Source organism: Hydra vulgaris, chromosome 04 (genome assembly GCF_038396675.1).
Source record: "Hydra vulgaris chromosome 04, alternate assembly HydraT2T_AEP".
NCBI lineage: Eukaryota > Metazoa > Cnidaria > Hydrozoa > Anthoathecata > Hydridae > Hydra > Hydra vulgaris.
The window spans coordinates 48,672,238-48,695,756 of record NC_088923.1 but is presented as its reverse complement, the minus strand read 5'-3'; the positions used below and the strand labels follow the sequence as shown (position 1 = coordinate 48,695,756).

The 23,519-nt window shown below is 26.8% G+C and overlaps 2 long non-coding RNA genes across 2 annotated transcripts; one reads left to right on the top strand and one right to left on the bottom strand.

Moving 5' to 3' along the window:
• The first annotated feature begins 579 nt into the window (after positions 1-579).
• Positions 580-4,841, top strand: LOC136079105 (uncharacterized). Its single transcript, XR_010637948.1, has 4 exons — positions 580-1,864; positions 2,005-2,034; positions 2,899-2,922; positions 3,120-4,841. It is a non-coding gene; the product is annotated as an uncharacterized LOC136079105 (long non-coding RNA).
• Positions 4,842-10,523: 5,682 nt separating this feature from the next.
• On the bottom strand, positions 10,524-14,878 carry LOC136079866 (uncharacterized). Its single transcript, XR_010638285.1, has 4 exons — positions 14,380-14,878; positions 14,040-14,220; positions 11,184-11,746; positions 10,524-10,945 (listed from the first exon to the last, which is right to left on the bottom strand). It is a non-coding gene; the product is annotated as an uncharacterized LOC136079866 (long non-coding RNA).
• Positions 14,879-23,519: the final 8,641 nt, after the last annotated feature.

Genomic DNA, 23,519 nt, shown 5'->3' with positions numbered 1-23,519 from the left:
ACCCTTTTTAAAAAAACATTTAAAAAAATAGCATAAGTAATCATTTCTAAAGAATTCTTTTTATAATAGTGTCAGCAAATTCCACAAATGTGTGAAAATTTACAGTAGTTAAGACATTTGCAACTTCCGGTAATTTAATTTTTGGTATAAATTGAAGTTTTATTAATTTGATCATCCATTTCTGATGAATCTTTGTTGATGAAATATATATATATATATATATATATATATATATATATATAATATATATATATATATATATATATATATATATATATATATATATATATATATATATATGTATATATATATATATATATATATGTATATATATATATATATATATATATATATATATATATATATATATATATATATATATATATATATATGTATATATATATATATATATATATATATATATATATGTATATATATATATATATATATATATATATATATGTATATATATATATATATATATATATATATATATTTATATATATGTATATATATATATATATGTATATATATATATTACTCATTAAATGCGGTAGTGGTGTTGTGGTAAAGCGCTCGCTTCATAAGCAAGAGGTTCCAAGTTTGATCCCCACCACGTCCCTGGTAGTACCACGCTAAACTTGTTTCTCCGCGCAGCGGCCTTGTTCCTCAAAGTTCGTGTTTCGGAGTTATAGAGTTGAGAGAGGGTTATAACCACTATTAAGTAGCCTCCTCATCTGTAGTGGCCTTCTTGGCCTTGAGGAGGTGAATAACAAAAAAAAAAACAAAAAAAAATATTACTCATTTAGCTTATTTTTTCAGAATTTATCAAAGAGCAAATAGGTATCAGCTATTTGTATACCTTTCTATAAAACAGCATTCGTATTAATTATTTTTTGATTTTCAGCTACCAAACAAATAGAATTAGGTTGGTATTCTGTTTTATTTTTATTTTGTATTATTTTACAGACTTCTATCAGAAATATTGCTAAACTAAATAACTTCATTATTTTGTTAAAAAAAAAATGTTTTTCTTTTTTTTTTTTAGATAATAGGCAAGAGATTCTTGGTAAGAATTAGTTATTTTTACAACCTTTTAATTTAGTTTAGCTTTTTTGTTTATCTCTGAATGTTTTAGCGATTATGTAGTCCAGAAGGCGGAGTTGCATGTTAAAATTGTAACCAGGGTATACTAGTAATTTACTGATTACACATTGGTGGTCGTTACAGATACTGATTAAGATGAATACAAATAGTGTAAGTAAATAGGCAAATAATATATAATTTGTTGATACCTATTATATTTAATCAAAGAAGAAAAATGCTAGATTAAATGACAACAAATGCATTTTTTTTCACAACATAAGGATGTTATTTGAGAAGGTTGCATTAAAGGGCTAGATAAAAAATACTTACAAATGAAGTACAGGTACAAATTGCTAAATTTGTACCTGTTTTAAAATTTAATAGGAATAAAGAAGATTTATAACTCCTTTATACTCCTATTATAACTCCAAATAATTCCTTGCCTGACATTAAGGGCTGTATTATTAAAGATTAAAAAGGTGTTATACCACACATGCACGCAGAGTGTTATAATATATGGCAATGTAACAAGCGTTGAAGGTTGATGATCTCCACCCTCTGTAAGAAACAGAGAAGAAGATGATGAGTAAGTGACTGGGGTTGATATTTGACCGAAGCCATTGGTTGGTAAATTACTAAAAAAAAAAGATTTTTAAAATTTTAAATGTTATTGATTTACTTGTATTTATTTACAATTTGTTAATTTTTAGGTTGAAAACTGTTTACAATTATTAATTGCTGTTTTCGGCTTTAGATGTTGCTGAGCAGACTTGTGCTGGTATTTCTTTTTTAAATATTTTATATATAAACATTTTATTACAGGGTTTTATTTATTACCAGTTTTCTTAAAATTTTCATTGTTTAGTAAACTATTTACTCCGTGAGTTAACAAATTTGAAATTGTTTTTTAATAAATAGCTAATGATGAAGATAAAGAATATTTGAAAGGTAATTAGCAGTAATATTGATTCTATGTTTGCGAATTAAATAACTTTTCAATATGCTGTTTTAATTAACTTAAAAATTTTTTATTCAAGCCACTGCACTGCAGTTGGCCAGTAGGTGGACAAAATGTAAAAAATTTAGTTGTCTTATCTTGAAAAAAAAATTAATTGTAGCATCTATATATATTAAGAGAAATTCTTTGATAATTTATTTATATTAAATCCCTTAGTTACCAGGACTCTGAGCAAATGATTATTGAAATTTGAAGAAAAATAAAAATATAAAAAAGTAATTTCGGTGACATCAACGTTGTGTGATATTTCAATTACATGCGTTGCCAAAACACAAAATTAGTACATGTTATTTTAGAGTAATTAGAGATAAGAAAAACCATTGTATTAAATAAATTTGTCATAGTATGCTATCTCAGTTATACTTTGAAAATCAGGTTGAAAGAAGTAAATTTACTAATATATAGCTATAACTAATAATTTACACAATTTGCCATGTTCTATCTAATATTCATTTGAGCTATATGATGCTTCAATCAAGTTTCCATTGATTGCTCATCTCCTTGAGTTCTCGTCTAGATTTTATAAATGTTTTTGTTTGGTTGCTATGGTACTTAATTTTGTATAGCAACAACCTATTTTTAAATTTACCTTTTAATAGTATTTTATTTGTGCTGAGACACTATTGGGCGTATGTATTAAAAATGAAACACTGTGCTCTTTTCAGATTTTTCTAATTTTTTTAAATTTTGTTTTAAAGTTCAATCGAATGTATATATATATATATATATATATATATATATATATATATATATATATATATATATATATATATATATATCACATACATTTTTAGACCTCGAAGTACTCAAGCAATTGCGTATGTCTGTCTACATTTTTATTTTTGGTTCTTAATTTTAAAACTAAACTAATATTTATTTATATGTATTTCAATTTTATCAATTTTTGTTGAATAACTCAAATATAACAGTATCTCAGTCAAATGTAACAATAATTGTTTTATATGTGGTATGTGATTATTGATTTAAGTAATTACAATCTTTTTTTTGTATCTAGGAGTGGAAGAGGACGAAATAGGTAAGGGTTTTAAAATGAAAAGTCTGGTCACCCTTTCATACTTAACTATTAACAAATATAATACATGATATATTTAATTGTTAGCCGTAACTTATATTATATATTTAGCTTTAAAAGAGTTAGAAACAAGAAAAGATAAGTTATTTACTAAATATCTTCATTATTTAAATTTAATAATTTACGATAGAATCTTATTTATTTTGCGATAAACCTATTAATTTCATATCTTTTTTTTTAGAATCAATTAAAAGGCATAGAGGTATTTGTTATTTCTTTTCTGATAAATAACTATCTTTAGTGACACGGATTTCATAACTACTAACAGGTCCCGGCGCATAGGGAATGTAACACTTATCACAGAATACCAAATCACTGTATTCTGTGTCAGTCCAAGTAACAGTTATGAATTTCGTACTTAAATTACTTAACTTAAACTTGATTTACTTAAGTAAAATGACTTAACTTATACTTACGTTGCAGCATTTTTTCAAAATTTTCAACTATTTGATTTCAGTAAGGTGGAATTATTATATTTTTTTTAGCAAAAAGAAAAGCAATTCTTGGTAAATAAAGTTGTTAATAAGTATATTTAAAATTTAATGCCGAAAGTAAGTTTAATATTCTGCAACTTTCCAGCTTAGTAATGAGCAACCTTTTATTTCTCTCTGCAAGTCGCAGATTGTCGGTACGCGCCCTTGTTAAACCCTTATTCCAACGCTGGGCGTCCTTCGTGTCCGATAACCCAAAATTAAAAAAAAAGGCAAAATAGGGTATAAAGGGATCCGCGCTCCGATGTGCCATGCATCGACTGACTTTTTGGGAGAACATGCAGAGAGTGTGCACACATTGACTGAGGGTTTGGGTATAGTAGGTTCTCTTGTAAAAAAAGAAATAGTTTTTTCACATTTTCGGATCTTAAGGACAGCATCAGAATAAGGGTTTGACAAGAGAGCCTACGTAGATTGTCGACCAACCTAATCTAAAGTAATTCATTTAACTTTCAAAATTTACTTCAAATATTTTTGGATTTAGAAGTTGCCGAGAATAAAATTGTTACAGTTGTTTTATATTTTAAAACTAGTTTTCAATTTAATTTTTTTATTTCTAATTACTTCTGGACTCTATTCGTCAGTCGAGATGCAAGTGGCCGTATGTCCACATTTTGTGTTTTTCCGGTTTATTATAAATAAATGCTCCACAATTAATAGGTTGGGTGTCCACTAAATATGGTCACAAGAATAATAAAATTTTAGGAAATATTATAATAATTAGTCGGATTTCTCGCAGAAAGTCGTTATAACTTAAAATTTAAAAAAATAGACATACGGCCTCTCAGATCTCGGCTGACTTTTTTTATGTTTTTTTTCCATAACTCGGCGTAATTTAGCGAAACAGTCAACTTTATTATATATAGACCACTTATTGTTTAGATATAAAATTCGTATGTTTTCTTTTGAACCTTCAAAATATATTTAGGCAAAAAGTATGTTTCTTTGATTACATCGTTTCAAATCATTTTCCTCTTTAACACGCAATAATTTTATTGAATATCTTATAGATTTAACTCTTAAAAATTTTGATGTTCATCGTCAAAGCCACTCTGGGCCCAAATCAGGGCCGCTTTTAGAGTTAGGACAAAAAATGGGGTCAGGATTTTAACCCTACCTGCGCCGCGGTCGTGGTGGAAGCACCGTTGTAAATAACTGTACATACACCTTTTAGGTGTTTAAAAGTAAATTTATTTTATATATATAAGTATATATTTTGTTATAGTCTTAATATATTTAAGAAAATAATATTTGTTAATAAATCCGCTTTTTTCTTCAACGGTGGTACACATTAAAGAATCTAAACGGCTTAAAAATACAATACATGATAAATGGTAAGTTTATACAAAATAAATAAGTTGCCAATGCCTTTATTATAATGATTTTCAATTTGACTGCCCTGCAATATTTTTTATTGGGTAAGTTTAAAAAAACGTCCTTAAATATAGTACTACAAAACCCAACTGTAGGCATCCCTGACAAGTAAGTTATGTTATCGACATTTTGCTTTTAAGAATGCTCGATTCCATAAATACTTAAAACAACTTTCTGTAACACCAAAATTATTCATGACTATTTTTTACATTTTATTTTTTACATTTCCAGACAGTTTGTAAGGATATGTTAAAAACGATTGCGCCGCTAGATCATGCTATCAGTCTAAACTATTTTAGAGGGAATAAGTGTAATATAATATATATATATATATATATATATATATATATATATATATATATATATATATATATATATATATATATATCTTTTTTTCTTATCTGCGGCATGGTAAGAGCAAGACATGTTTATCAAAAAAAATTTACAATATGGAAGTTACAATGATAAATATTGAAAAACTAATAACTACCAAATTGGAAGAACAAAAACAAAGTATTCTAAGTGAAACTATCAACCTTTTAAAAAAACAGGAAAAGATATTTAGCGATATCATAAGTGCTAATCTAAAAATAATAACAGATCGGTTCGACAAACTTGAAAACGAGTTCAATAAAAGCGAATCGAAGGTTATGATAATTGTGGTGTTCTGATGAATCATTTCAAACAAACCCAAATTTTCAAATTCCAAATTATAAACTAATATCTTTTGAAAGAAAAACAAACAAAAGGGGAGGAGGGATCGCAACGTATATCCGAGATAATCAAGTGTTTAAAGTAAGACCAGACCTCTCCATCTCAGACACTGATTGCGAAGTCTTTACTATTGAGATAACGGGTAATAAATCAAAAAATATTATAATTTCCACTTGCTAATAGACCTCCAGAAGGTGATATAACTAAATTTTCAAATTTTTTAAATAAAATCTTTCTTAAAATAAATGACAAGGGAAAAAATATTTTCTCTATAGGAGATTTTAATATTAACAGTCTAAACTACAAAGTTTACTAACCTCTTTTTTGATAATCTGTTTTAATTATGTATCCTTCCAATCATCAACAAACCTACTCGGATAACCCCAACCTCCGTCTCTGCAGTAGACAATATATTAACAAATACATTTCTTGAAACTTCTTTAAAGACAGGAGTTATCAAAACCGATTTATCAGACCATTTTCCTATTTATTTTTCATTATCTCAAGATTTAAGAACCTATAACAATCCTAAAACTAAAGATAAAAGAAAAATCAATCAGTTCTCTATTAAAAATTTTAAAGATTCGCTATCGGTAGTAAATTGGGATGAAGTGTATCAAGAATGTAACCTTGGACACAGAAATTCCGCATACAATTTATTTGTAAATATTTTTCTAGATAACTACAATAAACATTTTCCTGTTGAAGAGAAAGAAATAAAGCTAAAGTATCTAAACGCCCATGGATAACTAAGGGGATTAGAAAATCATCAAAAACAAAGCAAAAACTCTATATCAAGTATTTAAAAAACAGAAGCGAAACTAACTTAACAACATACAAGGAATACAAAAATCTATTTGAAAAAATTAGAAAAAATTCAAAAAAAGTATATTATTCAAAACAACTACAAAAAAGCAAAAGTGATATTAAAAAAACCTGGAACATATTGAAAGAAATAATAGGTAAAAACTATACTAAATCAAATAATTTACCCGATAAAATTATCGTTAACGAAACTGAATATATCGACAAAACTTCTATCGCTGAAAACTTCAATAGCTTTTTTGCAAACATAGGCCTAATATGGCTTCAAAAATTCAATGCCCTGATATCTCCTTCGAAACCTAAATCACAAACCAACATTTCTGTTTAAAATTTTTCTCTGAACTAAACCATGAAGAACTAGAAATTGCAAAAAACTCGCTTAAGACGAATAAGGCCCCCTGGGATAGACGACATTTGTAGCTATATAGTTGTAAATGTGTTTCCGGTGATAAAACAACCAATCTATGAAATTTTTAAATCTTCAATTATTACAGGATCCGTACCGAATAAATTAAAAATAGCTAAGGTAATACCAATATTAAAAACCGGTGATGCATTTACACTAAATAACTCCAGACCTATCTCAGTGCTACCTGTATTTTCAAAACTTTTGGAGAGAGTAATATACAATAAAATGTATAAATATCTAACAAATAACAAAATCCTAAATGAAAAACAGTTTGGCTTCCAAAAGCAACATTCAACCGAACACGGAATTCTTGATCTTATAAATAATATAAATGACTCCTTTGAAAAAAAAAATACGTCCTTGGAGTCTTTGTTGATTTATCTAAGGCACTTGACACGGTAGATCACGCTATCTTTATTAAGAAAATGGAAAAATATGGGATAAAAGGTGTTGCACTAAACTGGTTCAAAAATTTTTTACTTGACAGAAAACAATGCGTTATTGCTCATGGAAAAAAATTTTCAAAACTACTCAAAATAAAATGCGGTGTCCCCCAAGGTTCCATTCTTGCACCTCTTTTGTTTTTAATATACATAAACGATCTTCCTAAAGCCTCAAGTAAATTAGATTTCATAATGTTCGCGGACGACACCAATTTATTTTATGCATCCTCATCAATTACAGAACTTTATGAAACTACAAATACTGAACTTGAAAAATTAACAGTTGGTTAAAATCTAACAAATTATCGTTAAACACAGAAAAAACCAAATACATTCTTTTTCATTCTAACCTTAAAAAAATACCACCCAATTTACCTTCGCTAAATATAGATACTAAAGAAATAGAGAGAACCCAAGCAACTAAGTTTCTTGGGATACTTATTGATGAGAACATCTCATGGAAATCACATATAGATATATTAAATACCAAAATATCAAAAAACATTGGTATCCTCTACAAAGCTAGTTCTATACTGTCTCCTGATAATTTAAAGTTTCTATACTTCTCGTTTATACAAAGCTACTACATATACGCTAATGTTGCATGAGCGAGCACTCATAGATCCAAACTAACCACACTATATCGAAAACAAAAACATGCTGCAAGAATAGTTTTTAATAAGGATAGACTCTCGCATGCTGAGCCACTTTTAAAAAATTTGAAAGCATTAAATGTATATCAAATCAATATATTCCAAAATTTGTTATTTATGCTCAAATATAAACTTGGACTTGTTCCTTCTTACTTTTCAAAGAATTTTTTCCAAAATAGCAAAAATAGATACCATACCAGAGGAACGGGAAACTTCAACGTACCTTTTAAAAAGGCAAATCTCTCTCACTTTTCCATTTCGTACCGTGGTCCTTATCTATATAATAAATTAATATCAAAAAATACTCAACTGGAAAAATCGAATAACTTAAATACTCTGAAAACGTTATTAAAAGATATCATTTTAAACACTAACAACTTTATGAATTTTTATTAACCCAAAAACATTTAAAACTATGTATAAAACTAACTTTGTTCCGAAACTAATGTAAACTCTAATAACCCAAAAAACTCTAAACAACTCAAAAACAACAGCAATAACAAAAACACAAAAGCAAATAATAGGCTTATTTACCAACACTATATATTACCTATTTAGCAATTTACCTATTTAGCAAATCGTGTACCTACTTATATTAATGTGTATTGAAATAAAATTAAAAACTTCTTTTTGTCTGCATTCTTTGTCTTTTGCATTTTGGATTTTTGTTCTCATTCTGCCGAAAACCGATAACATTTTTTTGTTTTTAAAAAAAAAAAAAATATATATATATATATATATATATATATATATATATATATATATATATATATATATATATATATATATATATATATATATATATATATATATATAGACTTATTTTAAATAAAACCATCCAAAAATATTAGTAACGCATAGCGGTTTCTTGATGACAAGACCGTCGGTCTTCTGCAAGTTTTCCGCGTTCTTTGAAGTAATTTCTAATACTTTACAGTTTTACTTTATATATTTTTTTCTATAACGTAACTTTGTAATTTTTTTTTTTTTTTTTTTAATTTTACTTTCTCTGTAAAGATTCTATTATATTTTACGAATTTGTAAGGATCAAAGAACAAAAAAAATTGAATAATATATATATATATATATATATATATATATATATATATATATATATATATATATATATATAAATATATATATATATATATATATATATATATATATATATATATATATATATATATATATATATATATATATATATATATCAGGGCTCTGCAAATCGAGTGTCGCTTCGATTCGAGTTTTTCGAATCATATTTTTATTTGCGATTGTTGTTTTTTTAGATTTTCAACGCTAAAATGCTATTAAAATGTTTTTTTAAGAAGGGCGTAGAGTAACCGAAAAGTTGTAATACTGCGTTTAAACAAACGCTAAATAGTTAATTTCGACAATAAATTTTTTTTCTTTTTGCGAAAAAAATATTCAATTTGGTTTTCCTCAGATTGCTAATTCGAATTGCGAATCAAGACCTGCTTCAATTCGATACAAAAAAATCCCGATTCGCAGGGACCTATTTTATATATATATTTGGGTTTCGCAGGGACCTATTTTATATATAAATTTGGGTTTCGCAGGGATATATTTTATATATATATATATTTGGGTTTGGGGTCTGATGGGGTCATAAATTGTACTTCAAATGTGTCAAGCAAAGGTTATAGAGATAAATACAGTATTATAGGTTTGTTTTTTATTTATTACGTTTCTACAAACCATTTGGTAAACTAAAATATAAATTTTATAATATAAATCTCACCGGAAAAAATTTTACAATTTGCTATTGCGTTTATTTGTTGTATTTTAATTTAAAAAAAAAGGAAATAAGTTTGCATTTTGATATTTCAATCATTGCAAAACCATTTTACCGTCATTTTTATTAACAATAGTAGAGTATATGCTGATATATTTTAGCTATAAACCCCTAACGACTTACACCACAAAAGGCTATACATATTAAGTATGCTGATATCAAATAAGGTATAAGCAGTTCAATGTCAATATATAAAGCACCACGACACAAACCATATCAATAAGGGGAGTTTATACCAGTATCAAAGTGGCCGTATATATGTGCTTATTTTAAAAATACCTGCCACTTAAATGGTATAAACGTCTATGTCTATAGTTAAGACATAAACACTATAAATCACAAGTACCACTATACATAAAATAAAAAATAAATAAAATAGGTTATTGCAATAATACTGTGTAAAAATTCTACGTAAGAAAACCTTGGATGATTGCAACATGCTAGCCGAGAAGGCTAGGCCAAATGTCCATCTTTTGTGTTTCCGAGAAAATCGAGTTTTAAATTTTAATATATAGAATTATTTATATACACCCTGGAATTTTCTTATTCTTGTGACTAGATTTAGTGGACACACCCCATTTAATATTGAATACTTATTGATAATAAATTAGAAAAACATAACAAAGTGGACATAACGCTATATGGTTCTCGGCTGACACACAGTTAAATAATTTAAGCAATATCTAAAATGGTGTTACAAATTATATAAATGGTGTAGCAAATTCTATAAATGTATTGAAGTTGGAAGTTAAAGATGGCGTAGCTACAACATAGCAAACGTGTGCAATGCCGACGGCCTTAAATATGTATCAAAATATTTAAATAACAGCTCTAAGTTTTATGAAAAACACGGTGCTCCGGTTGTCGTTTTCACACGCATGTCGTTCTTTAGCGAGGATATCATTTTATGCAAGCAGCAAGTACCTTTAAAAACAATTCTTTTAAGTGTATCCAAGTGTCGTTTTTACAGGCATGTCATGTAATTCTTTTGCAAGGATACCATTTTATGCAAGCAGCAGGTACCTTTAAAAACAAATTTTTTTTTAAAAATAGTAACATTTAATGTATAACCAATTTCAAAGGTGAACATGGAGGCCATCCAAACTTCCAAATGATATCTATTGTACCTTCTTTATCTATTATATCTATGTGATATCTATAATATCACGTTATTCAAGAAACTTAGTTATAAAGGAGTAATTTCACAATTTTTTTCCTGATAAAAATAATTTTAAAAAAATCAAAAATTATACTAATTTACCTGCTATAGCATTTTTGAATGGATTTTCAAATTTTACTTTTTCTAGTAAAATCGGTTACTTTGTGCAATGCCATTGGTAGATTACTTAATTAACAAAGCATTTAATGAATTACAGTTTGTAGATGTAGCATAGCAGGCTCTTTTTGTGGAGTATGGAGTGCATTAAAAATAAATAAAATCTATATAAAACAAAATTATATATGTAAGGGTCAGGGTTATTAAACTCACTATCCCTTCTCTCAGTGACTTTTTAAATTGATTTTGTTATATACTGGTTAAATTAAATATTTTTAAGCAAAAATTTACGCTAATTTTGTAATATTGAAGAATTGATATGCAAGAGATACAAGATATAAGTACAGAATTTGAAGTTATTAATAGCAAATGTGCTGAATACAAAATATTATTATTAAAAAATTGATCTTTTATCTTACTATTATTTTGATTGGTTCTGGCAATCTTGACAAATCCAAATTTCATCTTCCTTTTCATAGGCACTCAGTGGGATTTGTTCACAATCACAATGAAACCATTTACTACAAGCACAGCATTGTGTCATTTGCCTTAAAAAATAAATAAATTTCCATCAAAATATAAAAACTTGATAAAATCAAGATATCAATTAAAGCATTGCGTTTGTAACTGTTTTTATTATTAACTAAACTCATTAGTAATCCAGGTTCGAAACGAGCTGTGGAAAAATCTCACGTCACGGTAAGGAAGGAGGCGTGAACTTCCTGGTTAAATGCACTTCCGCGGTGCTCTGTGACAAGACCGTTAGGACTTCTTGGGGCACTTAAAAAAAAAAAAAAAAAGTAATCGTGAAAATATACCTTAAATATGTCTTCGTCACCAGGTACCCAGAACATGCGACATGAGCAATGCAGCGGAACACGAAAAGTTTTAGTAACACATCTTCTAAACAATAAAGGTTTTGCAGTGACTAGAAATATATCCATCCTGTTGTTTGATATACATTTTAGGAGACGACTTCTCATTTCACTTTGTTCAAACATCATATTTTTTGATAGTACACCTTTAATTTCAAGAATCTGACGAGCCCATGCAACAGCATTTGTTGACATTGTAAAATGGAGCATATTTTCCTTTTTGTCTGCATGCTGACAGAACCGTGGAAAAGGCTGTCAAATATATATATCTCCCCTGGTTTGCAATCATATGTGGTCACACATATCCAGTGAAGATTTCCATCATGAAGAATTTGGACAAATGGTATGCTGGTGTAGATATGGAAAGATAAGACTTGTCCTTTAATAGGATCTTCCAGACCAACATCAATAGTTAATTGAAGTGACATTAGTTGCTGACAAAAATAAATCACCTTATCATTTAGCATCTGCCCCGTAGAATTGTCATAATGTTCTCTATTTTCAATCAATGAAGATTTAAGGCTTTGAATGCGTCTAAAAATCTTTTCAAGTTGTTTTTCATCTTCAATTATGTTAGCATTATACGAGTGATTGCTATCATCAGTTGAAAGATGGTTTATTTAAATTGTGTCATTAGAAACAGTAAATGTGTCACAATTGTCAAAATCAATCAAATCATTTGTGACCTCAGAAACCCTCACGGTATCTTTAGTAGCCTGACGGTTTCTGAAATGTCATATTTATTACTAAATCTATTAGTCATTTTTCTTTTGCATCGCTTAGGAATATGGTAAAGTTTTGGTGAATTTGTCAGTGACTTCTCCAAGTATAAGGTTGCATCTCTGGGAGCAGCAGAATTCCCGTTTCTGCAGGAAGACTGTCAGCTAAATTTTTTTTAAGTTGACGTAAAAATGCGGTAGTGGTATAGCGGTAGAGTGCTTGCTTCATAAGCAAGAGGTTCTGAGTTCGATCCCCACCACGGCCTTGGTAGTACCGCGCTCAACTTGTTTCTCCGCGCAGTGACCTTGTTCGTCAAGGTTCGTGTTTTGGAGTTATAGAGTTGAGAGAGGGTTATAACCACAATTAAGTAGCCTCCTCGTCTGTAGTGGTCTTCTGGGCCTTGGGGAGGTGAATTAACAAAAAAACAAAAAACAAAAAAAAAACACCCTTCAAACAAATTATCAATGGTCGTGATTGACATAAATAACTCATTTGCCTAATTTCACTTAAAAGCTCACGACAAGTTGCAGATGTATGGTCCTCAGCTATCAGACCATGACTATTATTTACTTGTGTGCAATGAATACTTTTTAATTCCATTACATTCTCTTTAGTAAGCGGAGATAAAGGCGATTTAGATAGTCGTGCTGTATGTTCAAAATGTGCTGTATGTCCGAAATAAATATTTTGTAAGAAAATTTCATTAGATTGTGCTAAACTTATTTCCTGTGAAAATAAATCCAGCTTGAAATAAGGAGAGTTTGCATATGAGGTACCAAATGCAGACCAAGTGAGATTTTCTTTAATAAAAATGGCAAAGAAATGCTTACAAGGATAGACACTACGAAACCAGTTAGGACATGAACAAGTCAGCAAGTGTTCTGAATCCCCAAAGTAACATTGGTATATTTCTCTAATATTTGAATTAAAAGAAGCAACATTTTACAGTTTGTCAGTCACGGCACTAACGCCATGCAAATGATTTTAAACTTAATAATCTTATATTGCTAGAAAGTTAATCGTAATCATAAGTTTCAAAAAATTAAAGAATTTTTTGTTTATTCAATTTACAAATCTGGAATGAAACGAGTTTTAAATATTTTTAAAGATAAAGAAAATCATAATATAATCGATAACCATCAAAAGAACTAGTGAAGTTAGAATAAAAAGAGTGTTCTTAATTATTTATAAAGGATATGTATTAAACCAAAAAAAAAAAGTAGTTGTAGTAAATGTATCAACTAACTTATCATATTTGTGCGGAAGAAATTCTTCTTTGTAAATACTGAGCATAGCTGAATAAATAGTGAAGAATTCTTTCGTTTTTCCAAAAAACTGTATTTAAAATATTGGTTCTGCTATTCAGTTCCATTATTGGTGTTGACATTCAGCAAAATTCGATCTAGCCTATAAGCAAATACCCATCTCTAAAAGTGAAATAAAGTTTATAAACACTTCAGTAATATAAGTACTAAATAAAGGTAAAAGTTATACTCAAAAATTAACATAAAACTTTTTTCAATAAGAACATTATATCGACTTTTATGAGAGTATAAAATTTTTTGTTTTTATTATATAGAAACAACCTTTTGAATACATGACCAAGAGCTTTTCAAATATTCTACAAGTTTTGGGTTATTTTGTCATTCTAGTGATTCCTCTAACTTCTGAATAGTTTTTTTGCAATCATCTATTGTTTTAGCATGTGCAATTTCATGAAGCTTTAATGTCATCTTTTACATTGCTATAGCCATTAGTAATTTTAGACAGCCATCCTTCCCAAGCTTGTTCTCGATGAAAATCAAATAGACACTTAACATCCTAAGTCAAATTACTATATTTAAACTATATTTGCTATTACGAATTACAAACAACCAGCTGAGAACCTGAATTTCTCGGAAACACAAAAAATCTCCATTTTTTGCGTTTCCGAGAAGTTCAGGTTTTAAATTTTAATTTGTAAAGACTTCTAGCTAAAATTTCCGACTAACTGTTTAAATATTTACCAAATGTTTATCATTTTTTGACTAGATTTTTGGTGATAAACAGAAAAATCATAAAATGTGGACATACGGCCTCTTGGTTCTCAGCTGACGCAATGATAATAAATCATATCAAAATACATATAAAAAAATGAGTATATCGTAATACAGAAAATCATTAACTACCACTAGATATTTACTTTATGGAGACTTTTGGAGATGCTTTTTAAAAAAATTAGGCATATGTATGCATATTATTGAGACTCAACTTATGATAGAGTGTTTAGGTGGGAAAAAGTTAACACTATTGCTCAATTATTCTTCTTTGTTTTTTTAAGAAAAAGAAGAGGGAAGAGAAAGAATAATGAAAATAAATTGATCCCTGCCTTAACCCAAACCCTAAGATGTGTTATCAACTCCCATGCGAGTTCTCCCTAAATCAGTCGATGTATGTACTAAAGTCCTTGAGTTTCCCTAAATCAGTATAGCGCCATAATGCTCACCTAAGTCTGCAATTATATTTGTATATAATATATATATATATATATATATATATATATATATATATATATATATATATATATATATATATATATATATATATATATAAATTAGTAAAAAACACTTATCTATCTCCAACAAGCTGTTGCTCCTGTGACAGGATTATCAAGAAGAAGCTTCTTCCTGATGATCCTATCGGAGGAGAAACTTGTTAAAGATAGAGAATGTGAGGAGAGAGAAAGTCAGAGGAGAAAGCTTGTTGAAGTAAAAGAAGTGTTTTGTACTGATCTGTTCTTTAAGAAAATTGAGTACTCTGTTTGTAAAATAAACTAACACAATTTATATATATATATATAATATATATAATAATAATACAATACTGTTGAGATTTAACGCCATGTTGAATATTTTACAGGCAAAACGCGAAAGTCAAATATATTCGATAAAGTCTAGTTTACCTTTAAATAAGTTGATATTTTTAACTTCCATTGTTTCAATTGGTAACTTATTCAAAAAATTTTACCACACGAATTGTAAAAAATCCTTCACGATTTCGATTTTAATATTTTTATCTGCAAATAAATGATGTTTGTTACCTCGGATATTAGAAGATGGATGCTGCTATGAAAAATATATAAAAATTATATATATATATATATATATATATATATTTATTTATATATATAAATATATATATATATATATGTATATATATATATATATATATATATATATATATATATATATATATATATATATATATATATATATATATAAATATATATATATATATATAAATATATTTATATATATATATTTATATATATATGTTAAATAAATATATATATAATATATATTTATGCTAATATATATTATTATATATTAGTATAAACAAAAAAAGTTAATTAGTATAAAAAAAAAAAAAAAAAAAAAAAAGAGTAACCACCTCGACTGTAGTGACCCCCTCGGGCCTTGGGGAGGTGAATAATCTAAAAAAATATATATATATATATTTTACTATTATCTGAGGAGGATATTATTTTATATATTTATTAGCATAAATATATATATATATATATCCCCCTCAGAATTAGGGTTGGCATAAGTAATGATCATAATTAATAAGTCAATTAACAATTATTTGTTGAATTTATTTAAAAATAAATTACCTCTTTTTGCTATAATTTTTATATATATATATATATATAAATGTATATATACATAAATTATAAATTATGTTAGTGTATTCTACAAATAGAGTGCTCAATGTTCTAAAAGAACAGAGCAATAATAAATTATATATGATTTATTATATATTTAAATGTATATATATATATATATATATATATATATATATATATATATATATATATATATATATATATATATATATATATATATATATATATATATATATATATATATATATATACTTATTTTGGTGTCCCAGAAGAAAAAAACTTAATATTGTATAAAAATAGTAATATAAATAGTGCACTATGGCAATCTTTCCGGTAGACCATACAAATAAATGGGCTCAAAGTAATTGTGTAGCTGAAGGTGTTTTAAAAGAAAATTTCATATAAATTTAAAGAGTTTTTTTGCATCATTTGATTGAAACTCAAAAAAATTATTACCATTAAACTTTTTTTTTCTTTTTTCCATGAGAGAATGTTATCTTTGGTTAAATCAAGAAAAAAGAAAATAGTCTCCTGAGAAACAAAGTCTGATAGCTTTAAAAGAGGCAGACCAGTGTAAAAGATTGTTCTCTGTCAAAACTGTCTCTGGAACATAACATTTTAGCAATTACAAAAGAATATCCATCCACTCTTCCTCCTCAAAGCGTTGCTAAAGCTAACTAAAGCTAAAGCTAAGAGAACACACTGTGGTGTAAAACACCAAGTGTGTCTGAGAAAGTGGATCTATCTAGATCTGCGATGAAATCTTAAATGCTCTTGAATGGATTGAGCACGAGCGGCCATTGGGCTCTTCAAGAAGAATAAACGGTGAAAGATCATTACATAACCTGTTGCTTCCTGTATTACCTTTATCTTGTCGATACTGAGTTGCTCGTTGTAATTCTTGGTCATTTGCATCTAATTGCACCATTATGTTTTCCAGTTTTAGAGCAAGTTATGTCAGCACAACAAGATATGATCTGGTCTGTTAAGTCATAATATTCCACAAGACTTTGGAGGAGGGTACTTCAAGTACTTCTAGAAGAAAGTCAAGTAAACCCGACTAGGGAGAGGAAACACTATTTGCCATCCTTTATACTGTTTCTGAAACGTTTACGTCTGCCCAGTACTGTTTGACCAACTTTGTGCCAAAGTGAAGAACAAGTTTTTAACCCCTAATCTTATCCAGGTTCTGTTCCACTATTATAAGTGCTTCATACTCAATATTTTAATGGTTTATTCTTGTCATCTGCAACTTGGAAATGTTCAATATGTAAATATCAAATCCCCCAGCTCGGAATAGAGAAGACAACATGCAAATCTATCAAAACTTCTTCTTCTGCTGCTCTTTCCAGAAATTGGATTTCTTTTTTTTTTATCAAAGTTTGCTCTTAGTCTCTCCTCCAGTTGCTCTTTTTCTACTATCTTCCTCAGCAGATTTTCCATCCTTTCCTCACCTTCAGCAATTATTTTAGCAATTGTTTTGTCATTTTTGTAAGATAAAAATAACATCTACCACATCATGGGCAGACGTATATATGTCTATATATATGCGTACGTCTATATATACATATATATGTACATGTATATATATATATTTATACACATATACATATGTATGTATATATACATATAAACGTACATGTATATACATATATATATATATATACATATATATGTATATATATATATATATATATATATATATATATATATATATATATATACATTTATATATATATATATATATATATATATATATATATATATATATATATATATATATATATATGTATACGTATATATATATGTATATAAATACATATGTATGTTTATATATATATATATACATATGTATGTATATATACATATATATACATATATATGTATATATATGTATATATATGTATATATACATACATATGTATATATATATATATACATACATATGTATATATATATTTATATATATATATATATATTTATATATATATAATATATAGAAATGAAAATGAAATGAAAATGAAATGAAAATGAAATGAAAATGAAATGAAAATGAAATGAAAATGAAATGAAAATGAAATGAAAATGAAATGAAAATGAAATGAAAATGAAATGAAAATGAAATGAAAATGAAATGAAAATGAAATGAAAATGAAATGAAAATGAAATGAAAATGAAATGAAAATGAAATGAAAATGAAATGAAAATGAAATGAAAATGAAATGAAAATGAAATGAAAATGAAATGAAAATGAAATGAAAATGAAATGAAAATGAAATGAAAATGAAATGAAAATGAAATGAAAATGAAATGAAAATGAAATGAAAATGAAATGAAAATGAAATGAAAATGAAATGAAAATGAAATGAAAATGAAATGAAAATGAAATGAAAATGAAATTAAAATGAAATTAAAATGAAATGAAAATGAAATGAAAATGAAATGAAAATGAAATGAAAATGAAATGAAAATGAAATGAAAATGAAATGAAAATGAAATGAAAATGAAATGAAAATGAAATGAAAATGAAATGAAAATGAAATGAAAATGAAATGAAAATGAAATGAAAATGAAATGAAAATGAAATGAAAATGAAATGAAAATGAAATGAAAATGAAATGAAAATGAAATGAAAATGAAATGAAAATGAAATGAAAATGAAATGAAAATGAAATGAAAATGAAATGAAAATGAAATGAAAATGAAATGAAAATGAAATGAAAATGAAATGAAAATGAAATGAAAATGAAATGAAAATGAAATGAAAATGAAATGAAAATGAAATGAAAATGAAATGAAAATGAAATGAAAATGAAATGAAAATGAAATGAAAATGAAATGAAAATGAAATGAAAATGAAATGAAAATGAAATGAAAATGAAATGAAAATGAAATGAAAATGAAATGAAAATGAAATGAAAATGAAATGAAAATGAAATGAAAATGAAATGAAAATGAAATGAAAATGAAATGAAAATGAAATGAAAATGAAATGAAAATGAAATGAAAATGAAATGAAAATGAAATGAAAATGAAATGAAAATGAAATGAAAATGAAATGAAAATGAAATGAAAATGAAATGAAAATGAAATGAAAATGAAATGAAAATGAAATGAAAATGAAATGAAAATGAAATGAAAATGAAATGAAAATGAAATGAAAATGAAATGAAAATGAAATGAAAATAAAATGAAAATGAAATGAAAATGAAATGAAAATGAAATGAAAATGAAATGAAAATGAAATGAAAATGAAATGAAAATGAAATGAAAATGAAATGAAAATGAAATGAAAATGAAATGAAAATGAAATGAAAATGAAATGAAAATGAAATGAAAATGAAATGAAAATGAAATGAAAATGAAATGAAAATGAAATGAAAATGAAATGAAAATGAAATGAAAATGAAATGAAAATGAAATGAAAATGAAATGAAAATGAAATGAAAATGAAATGAAAATGAAATGAAAATGAAATGAAAATGAAATGAAAATGATATGGCAATATGAAATTATAGGCAAGATGAAATTATTAGTCAACAAAATACTAAATATGCTGCTAGATACGAAAGAATGCATTGTATAGCAAGATGTAAAACTATTACAGATTATAATTATTTAGGAGAAATGAATTATATTTGTCAGCGGCAAGCAGCAAATTTCGAACCCAAATGAGGAGAGCGTGGTTAGGCAAGTTCAAAATAATCGTGGCAGAAATGAAAGAGATTGGCTTAGGCGAGATGAAATTATTAGTCAACAAAATACTAAATATGCTGCTAGATACGAAAGAATGCATTGTATAGCAAGAAGTAATACTATTCCAGATTATAATTATTTAGGAGAAATGAATTATATTTGTCAGCATTGTGATGCTAAGAAATTTCCTGATGAAAGAAATTTTTATATTGCCTTAATGGAAAAAGGTAGTTTTGTCGCAGCCATCACCATTTCCACAAGATTTACATAAAGGAAATTATGCAGATGGAAATGCCAGTCTGAATTTTTTTTAAATTTATTTTAAGTTATAATGCCTGTCTTTCTTTTGCTTTATTCAAAGCTAATGTAGTTCAACCCATGAGTAATGGGTTGCCAAGTTTTAGAATATGAGGTGTATAAGTTTTTCATCGTATAGGTAATCTTAGGCCAAATCAAGTTGTTCCGCCGACATATTGTCAACTATACATCTATGATCCACTTGCAGCAGTAAATTTTAGAATGCAACAACGTGGTAATGATTTTTGCTTAAATAATTTAATGTTATTGGTGAAAAAACGATTGCAAAATGTTATTGGTGAAAAAAATTATATTGTCAATAATAAAGAGAAGAAATTTAAAACTCTTAGTAAGACAGGTTTTTATCATTTTATGTCAAGTAAGTTTAATTAAGATTTATTTCCTTTAGTTGATCAAGAGAGAGCTAATAAAGGATTAGTTACATTAGTTAAGTGAATTTATTTAAAAAAAATTAAGTAGATATTTTAAAGTCTACACATTTAAGTGATTTCATTGTTTAGACACAGAATTGAAGAGTGAAATAAGTTAGTGTTTTTGCTATTAGATATTTGTTAATAGGAATTTGTTTATTTATACTCTAACTGGAATTTTAAAACTTTAAGTACTTTACCTTTTTTTTTTTTTTTTACTAGGACAGTTAGAACAAAAACTAAGTATAAATTATATGATTAGTATAGTTAAATAAATGAAGCATTTATATCTGTACCTCAGAAGTCAAAAGTCGGTTTTCTTATTTTAGAAATTGGTCACGACGAAAGAAATAGGAAAACAATTTGTCTTTATTGGCTTACTCTTGTTGGTTAAACTTATGTAATTTTTTTTGCGTTTTATTTAATTTGTTTTAAGGCACATGAAATATAATTTTGACCAACAAAAAAAATAAAGTTAAATAAAAAAAAAATAAAAATAAAAATAAAAAAAAGTGAAAAGCCATTTCTGGACAACAGACGTTTTTACTTTGAACATTGTGGGGACACCAGACCTTTTTTTTTGACCCAACTTTGATTCATATTGTCGTAGGACAGCAGTCTTCATACCTCTGTAGATACCGAAAAGGTCTTATACATAACTCATTTTCACAAAAAACTGGACAACCTTTGTCTTCTAAGGTACAGATATTAAGATCTAAAGTTTATTTTAGTTTATAGTTTTAATTTAGTTTATAGTTATTTTTAGTTTTTTTTAATTATTTTTAGCTTCAAGACTTTACTTTAGGGGAATAGGTAAAAAAATTACAGTTATATATTTATTTATATGTAAATATTATTTATCGATTATTCTGAGGTATATTTTTTTATCTTTAGTGTCTGGTAGAAGCATAACTAGTAGGGTTGTGTTTTATATTATATATATTTTGTATGGAGAAATATGTGTAATAGGTGAAAGAATTATTTAATATATATGACATTTTTTTAACTGTTTGCGTTTTACTCATATTTTTATCAAATTAAAATCGTTCACATGTTTAACCCTTTTTAATTTCAAACCCTTTTTAATTTCTTTTAAGTTCAACTTGTTTCTCCGCGCAGCGGCCTCGTTCGCTAAGGTTCGTGTTTCGGAGTTATAGAGTTGAGGGAGGGTTATAACCACAATTAAGTCGCCTCCTTGTCTGTAGTGGCCTTCTGGGCCTTGGGGAGGTGAATTAACACACAAAAAAAAATTTATTCTTATTTTTTTTTTTTATTAATATTTGTAGCATTGTCTTCTGTTACCTGAGAAAATGGTGAGGTTATGCTTTATATTTTGATTAAATAAAATTACAAATATTTATAATTTTTATTATATTCTTCTATTTATAATTTAAGAGTCGTTAACATTTGAGAGCTTTTGTAATTTTAGATTCGTTAACATTTGAGCATTGCAGAAGTTATCGCTTCTAACACCCAGGGCCTCTTTCGGAGAGGTCCTTCAATAAGTGTTATAGTAATGGCGGTATGGAAGATCCTCCTTCAAATAGAGGGCTCATCCACACCGGGGTGTTGGGAGACACCGAAGAAAAAACAGCAACCAAAAGGTTGTAAATGTCTTCTATCAGTGAAGATATTTATAACTTTTTTGTTGCCGCTTTTTCTTCGGTGATTTTTTTTTAATTTTATTTTTTTAATTTTATTACTTTTTTGTGTAATTTGTAATTTTTTTTATAATATATTGTTGTATATTTGGTTTTCTTTTGTCTTTTTTAATTTTATTTGTTTTTCATCAATTAAACTTAAATATAGTTAAATTGATTCATTACCCAATCATCATAATATGATGCTACATTCTATTGTTAAAAATAATTAATTGGTAGTTTAGTTTATTGAACTCACTGCTTTTAAAATTTACTTTTATTCAAAACATTATGTTTAGCTATATAAATGCAATTTATTTATATCTCAATTTGATTTTTTATCTTTAATGTTTATAGTTTGGCACCTTGAAGCATTTGTTATTTTGCTTTTAAATTAAAGTAAAGTTTACTAAAACCCAACATAAAATAACGTTATTAAACAACACCGACAAGATGCATCATGGCAACAACTGAAGTATGACAACAAGTTACCGCAAGCAGGTCAATTGTTTTCCTGTTTTTTTTTGTTTTTTTTCTTGTCTACTTATCTGTTACAATTTTTATTTAATGTCTGTCATATGACGCATTAATGCAATATAAAAGATCGAAGTTTACATACTTTATTAAATTTGTTTTACACATGTTTGGTTGTAAATTTAATTTTTTTTGTTTGAAACATATTGCTTAGCTGTTTATAATAAACTTAGTTATTTTTAATAAATTTATTTAGTTGTGCGCATTTAACGTTTTTACAACAATATTCTTTTTTAAAGAAAAATTAATCAAGGGGATACTAAAAATTATTAACTCCTGTATATTATAAGTTAACTTCATATTAATCTTATTAATTAATTAAAGTTTATGTTATAAAAAGTATTATAAGAATTTAGTTTTAGTTTTTCGTCGATTTAAAGCATGATAAAGTGTTTTTATTTTTTTAAGTGTCAGTAACTAAAAACGTATTATGTTGAACGTAGGAATGTCGAGGAAAATGGTTC